This window comes from Sceloporus occidentalis, unplaced genomic scaffold (assembly GCF_023333645.1).
Source record: "Sceloporus occidentalis isolate IW3139 unplaced genomic scaffold, rSceOcc1.0.p SCAF_1, whole genome shotgun sequence".
Taxonomy (NCBI): Eukaryota; Metazoa; Chordata; class Lepidosauria; order Squamata; family Phrynosomatidae; genus Sceloporus; species Sceloporus occidentalis.
This window is the reverse complement of record NW_028316981.1, coordinates 256,711,943-256,718,144: the sequence shown is the minus strand read 5'-3', so window position 1 is coordinate 256,718,144 and position 6,202 is coordinate 256,711,943. Positions and strand designations below refer to the sequence as shown.

The following is a 6,202-nucleotide window of genomic DNA, read 5'->3' as shown; positions in this document are numbered from 1 at the left end:
GGACCAACTTCTCCCCCTCCATTTTCTCTCTTTTTCTCTGGGGAATGAGTGTTCTAACATGAAGCTCTGCTTATATTTCAGATAGAGTGATGAAACAATTTCAAGCGAAATGCTCTTGCAAAAGCCAACATGGTCCCTGGGGATACTGCGCCATGCTCTGACCACTAGGCTTTTGCTACCAGCCAGCATCTTTCTCCTTCCATGCAAGTAAGTGGACCAACTTCTCCCCCTCTGTTTTCTCTCTTTTTCTCTGGGGGATGACTGTACTAACATGAAGCATGGCTTATATTTCAGACAGTGGGAAGAACCAATTTCAAGGGAAATGCTGTTGCAAAAGCCAACATGGTCCCAGGGATACTGAACCATGCTGTGACCACTAGGCTTTTGCTACTGGTCAGCATATTTCTCCTTCCATGCATGTAAGTGGACCATCTACTCCCCCTCTATTTTTTCTCTCTTTCTCTGGGGAATGAGTGTTCTAACATGAAGCTCTGCTTATATTTCAGACAGAGGGAAGAACCAATTTCAAGGGAAATGCTCTTGCAAAAGCCAACATTGTCCCTAGGGATACTATGCCATGCTCTGACCACTGGGCTTTTGCTACCAGCCAGCATCTTTCTCCTTCCATGCAAGTAAGTGGACCACCTTCTCCCTCTTCGTTTTCTCTCTCTTTCTCTGGGGAATGAGTGCTCTAACATGAAGAACCAATTTAAAGTGAAATTCTCTTGCAAACGCCAATGTGGTCCCTAATGATACTTTGCCATGATCTGACCACTAGACTTTTGCTAGTGGCCAGCATCTTTGTCCTTCCATGCAAATAAGTGGACCAATTCTTCCCCCTCCATTTTCTCTCTTTTTCTCTGGGGGATGAGTATATTAATATCAAGCTCAGCTTATATTTCAGACAGAGGGAATAACCAGTTTCAAGGGAAATGCTCTTGCAAAAGCCAACATGGTCCCTGGGCATACTGCACCATGCTGTGATCACTAGGCTTTTGCTAACAGCCAGCATCTTTCTCCTTCCATGCAAGTAAGTGGATCAACTTCTCGCCCTCCGTTTTCTCTCTCTTTCTTTGGGGAATGAGTATACTACCATGAAGCACTGCTTATATTTCAGACAGAGGGAAGAGCCAATTTCAAGAGAAATGCTCTTGCAAAAGCCAACATGGTCCCTGAGGATACTGCGCCATGCTGTGACCACTAGACTTTTGCTAATGGCCAACCTCTTTCTGCTCCCATGCAAGTTAGTGGAGCAGCTTCTCTGATCTGACATCTCAAGGAATGGACGCAGCTGGCACACAAGTTTAAGCTGTGCATATGCACTTCTGGCCAATGCTGAGACCTGGGCATCAAGGCTCAGAGTGGAGTCCAGGGGGGAAACTCCCAATCTGCGAGACTGAGAGCTCAGGGGCAGTGTGACCCCCTCCAGCACAGGCAAAGCTCCAATGAAGAATGTAGCAGTCCCTATGAATAATCCACAAAACCGTTTGTCCGAAATCATCCCAGACCTGTTCCCATTGCGGTTGGACGATCAGGTAAGCTATCTTTTCTGTATTTCAAGAGCAAGTCTCAACAAATACCAACAGCAGTATGTTAGGAAGAGATGCCTAACAAAACCATTCTCAAGGATGCCTCTTAAAGGCAGTGACGATGCTAATAAGGAGGCTTCTGCAAAGTCTTAATAGTCCAGTACAAACAGCCTTTTTGTGGCAAGACGGTGGAGATTTTAGGGTTTGGGAGCACGCAGCAACCTCACGCTCCCAAACCCTTATATGTATAGGCAAATGCTGCCTTGGTGGCATTGCAGGGAGGAGCTCCATTTCGGAGCTCCTTTTGGGGGTGGATCTTTGTCACGGCTGTACAATTGCCATGGAACGTCCCAGAGGAGAAACAGGCGGCTTCTGCCCGCCCCTTTCTTCTAATGTGCACCGGGCCAATTACTGTTTTTAGGTTGCTAAAAGTGAATACCTGAAACATTTGAAGCTTTACGGCACAAATGTTCTTGTTTTAACTCTATCAGGTTTTCTTTTTCCTGAGAGAACACTCCTATGTTATCTCAGGTTTTGCTTTTCCCCTTGTTGCATTGCCAGAAAAAAGCAAAAGGCGCTGGTGGTTGGCACTCCTGGTTCCCAGGAATGGGGTTCAAGTCCCTACGGTGCCCCTGCTTTCCTCCCAATTCAGCTCTCCTCTCCTCTGTCTGCCTTTTCCTATTTCACAGACAGTGGTCCCTCCACATTCCCTGGGATTTGGGACACAGGAGCCCAGAGATAGTGGGAAAACTGCAAAGAAAAGCACACCTGAATGAATCCCTCTCTAGGAAGATGTTCTGGGGGGGGGGGGGGGTTGTATTTCATTTCCTCTGTCTGTCTTTTCCTATTTCATATACTTCCATTCTAATGAATAGACAGGCTTTGTGCACCAAGAATGTAATGACAGCATAGTGTGAATGTGTGTGTTTCTGATAATTTCAGGAAAGAAAAGGAGCCCAGCTGAGGAAGGAAGTGTTTGAAAAGTGCAAGGAGGAGACTTTTCGTGCAACAATCTGGAAACAGATTTGGGGGAACTGAAAGAGGATGGCTGCACACCCGCCTGTTTTGTCACAAGTTTGGCAGATCTATTGCAAATAAACGTAACCCTAATTGAATAAAAAAAAATTGCAACTTATTTCAACTCTCGAAATTACCATTGAACCAAACAAAGAATCTTTCAGTCCTTCTAATACTTTTATGATATTTATTTTGACATGAAGGGGCTCCAGGAAGCTTTGTGCCAAATAGAAACACATTAGGCTGCAACCACACTGCAGAAATAATCCAGTTTGACACCCCTTTAACTGTCCTTGCTCTGTACTATGGAATCCTGGGAATCCTAGTTTTCTGAGGCATTTAACCTTCTCTGTCAGCAAACTCTGGTGTGACAACAAACTACAATTCCCAGGATTTCATAGCACTGGGCCATGGCAGTTAAAACAGTATGAAACTGGATTGTCTCTGGAGTGAAGATGCTGCCTGAGTAGGGTTGCCATAACTGTCAACCTCCAAACCGGGACAAATGTAAAAAAAATGTAGGACAAAATTTAGGCTCAAATGTAGGACATATTTTTTAATGGACATGCAAAAAAAAATTAATAATTTAAAAAAGCTTTAATATAAACACATGTTCCTTATGCATGCTCAAAACGGAGGACATTTTGGCATTATTCCTAGACAGATGGCAGAAATGTACTTCCCTTTCTGGCCAAACACCCCCCCTCCCCCCATTTCAAAACACAACAGCATATTTGGGCATTTAACATGGCTTTATTGAACATGGCCTCTTGCATATTTCAGAGGCTTATTGCATAACCAAACCCTTTGGGTTTAACACTTAACATGGGTTAACATGGCTATGCATATTTAACATGTCAAGGTGGTTTAACAAGAAGTGGATTTGCCTTTGTTTTCAGGTTTCTTACCCCAACTGTACTTCTCAGAAGTGTGTACTTGGTCAAGGGACTTTGATTTTTCTTCACTGCTCATGAGTTTGTAAAAATCAGAGCAACTTACATTGGACATGCCTCAGAGGCTGACTGATGTCAATATCACCATCATCATCATCATCACTATCATTGTTAAAACAAGGCAGGCTTGTCAGCATTAAAAGCACAAAAAGACACAGAAAATGTACTTTGGAAAGTCACAGACTCTCAGCTTCAGAAACAGTGAGTGCATCATTATCATTAAGCCATCAGGCAGACCAGCAACATCTTGGACTGCATGAAGGAAGAGGCCCCTCCCTCCTCAACTGTCATCTCGGCCTCAGAGGGAGAGATCAGGCAGACCCAGCAACATCTTGGACTGCCTGAAGGAAGAGGCCCCTCCCTCCTCAACTGTCATCTCGGCCTCATAGGGAGCCATCAGGCAGACCAGCAGCATCAGGGACTGCCTGAAGGAAGAGGCCCCTCCCTCCTCAACTGTCATCTCGGCCTCATAGGGAGCCATCAGGCAGACCAGCAACATCAGGGACTGCCTGAAGGAAGAGGCCCCTCCCTCCTCAACTGTCATCTCGGCCTCAGAGGGAGCCATCAGGCAGACCAGCAACATCTTGGACTGCCTGAAGGAAGAGGTCCCTCCCTCCTCAACTGTCATCTCGGCCTCAGAGGGAGCCATCAGGCAGACCCAGCAACATCAGGGACTGCCTGAAGGAAGAGGCCCCTCCCTCCTCAACTGTCATCTCGGCCTCAGAGGGAGAGATCAGGCAGACCCAGCAACATCTTGGACTGCCTGAAGGAAGAGGCCCCTCCCTCCTCAACTGTCATCTCGGCCTCAGAGGGAGCCATCAGGCAGACCCAGCAACATCTTGGACTGCCTGAAGGAAGAGGCCCCTCCCTCCTCAACTGCCATCTCGGCCTCAGAGGGAGCCATCAGGCAGACCCAGCAACATCTTGGACTGCCTGAAGGAAGAGGCCCCTCCCTCCTCAACTGTCATCTCGGCCTCAGAGGGAGCCATCAGGCAGACCAGCAACATCAGGGACTGCCTGAAGGAAGAGGCCCCTCCCTCCTCAACTGTCATCTCGGCCTCAGAGGGAGCCATCAGGCAGACCAGCAACATCAGGGACTGCCTGAAGGAAGAGGCCCCTCCCTCCTCAACTGTCATCTCGGCCTCAGAAGGAGCCATCAGGCAGACCAGCAACATCTTGGACTGCCTGAAGGAAGAGGCCCCTCCCTCCTCAACTGTCATCTCAGCCTCAGAGGGAGCCATCAGGCAGACCCAGCAACATCTTGGACTGCCTGAAGGAAGAGGCCCCTCCCTCCTCAACTGTCATCTCGGCCTCAGAGGGAGAGATCAGGCAGACCCAGCAACATCTTGGACTGCCTGAAGGAAGAGGCCCCTCCCTCCTCAACTGTCATCTCGGCCTCAGAGGGAGCCATCAGGCAGACCCAGCAACATCTTGGACTGCCTGAAGGAAGAGGCCCCTCCCTCCTCAACTGTCATCTCGGCCTCAGAGGGAGCCATCAGGCAGACCCAGCAACATCTTGGACTGCCTGAAGGAAGAGGCCCCTCCCTCCTCAACTGTCATCTCGGCCTCAGAGGGAGCCATCAGGCAGACCCAGCAACATCAGGGACAGCCTGAAGGAACAGGCCCCTCCCTCCTCAACTGTCATCTCGGCCTCAGAGGGAGCCATCAGGCAGACCCAGCAACATCTTGGACTGCCTGAAGGAAGAGGCCCCTCCCTCCTCAACTGTCATCTCAGCCTCAGAGGGAGCCATCAGGCAGACCAGCAACATCAGGGACTGCCTGAAGGAAGAGGCCCCTCCCTCCTCAACTGTCATCTCGGCCTCAGAGGGAGCCATCAGGCAGACCCAGCAACATCTTGGACTGCCTGAAGGAAGAGGCCCCTCCCTCCTCAACTGTCATCTCGGCCTCAGAGGGAGCCAGCAGGCAGACCCAGCAACATCAGGGACTGCCTGAAGGAAGAGGCCCCTCCCTCCTCAACTGTCATCTCGGCCTCAGAGGGAGCCAGCAGGCAGACCAGCAACATCTTGGACTGCCTGAAGGAAGAGGCCCCTCCCTCCTCAACTGTCATCTCGGCCTCAGAGGGAGCCATCAGGCAGACCCAGCAACATCAGGGACTGCCTGAAGGAAGAGGCCCCTCCCTCCTCAACTGTCATCTCGGCCTCAGAGGGAGCCAGCAGGCAGACCAGCAACATCTTGGACTGTCTGAAGGAAGAGGCCCCTCCCTCCTCAACTGTCATCTCGGCCTCAGAGGGAGCCATCAGGCAGACCAGCAACATCAGGGACTGCCTGAAGGAAGAGGCCCCTCCCTCCTCAACTGTCATCTCAGCCTCAGAGGGAGCCATCAGGCAGACCCAGCAACATCTTGGACTGCCTGAAGGAAGAGGCCCCTCCCTCCTCAACTGTCATCTCGGCCTCAGAGGGAGCCATCAGGCAGACCAGCAACATCTTGGACTGCCTGAAGGAAGAGGCCCCTCCCTCCTCAACTGTCATCTCAGCCTCAGAGAGAGCCATCAGGCAGACCCAGCAACATCTTGGACTGCCTGAAGGAAGAGGCCCCTCCCTCCTCAACTGTCATCTCGGCCTCAGAGGGAGCCATCAGGCAGACCCAGCAACATCTTGGACTGCCTGAAGGAAGAGGCCCCTCCCTCCTCAACTGTCATCTCGGCCTCAGAGGGAGCCATCAGGCAGACCCAGCAACATCAG

General features: G+C 50.2%; 1 long non-coding RNA gene across 1 annotated transcript; it reads left to right on the top strand.

Annotated features, from left to right (window-relative positions):
• The first annotated feature begins 313 nt into the window (after positions 1 to 313).
• On the top strand, positions 314 to 2,593 carry LOC149323786 (uncharacterized). The gene is made up of 3 exons (XR_016280244.1): positions 314 to 419; positions 507 to 1,535; positions 2,472 to 2,593. It is a non-coding gene; the product is annotated as an uncharacterized LOC149323786 (long non-coding RNA).
• The last annotated feature ends 3,609 nt before the right edge of the window (positions 2,594 to 6,202 follow it).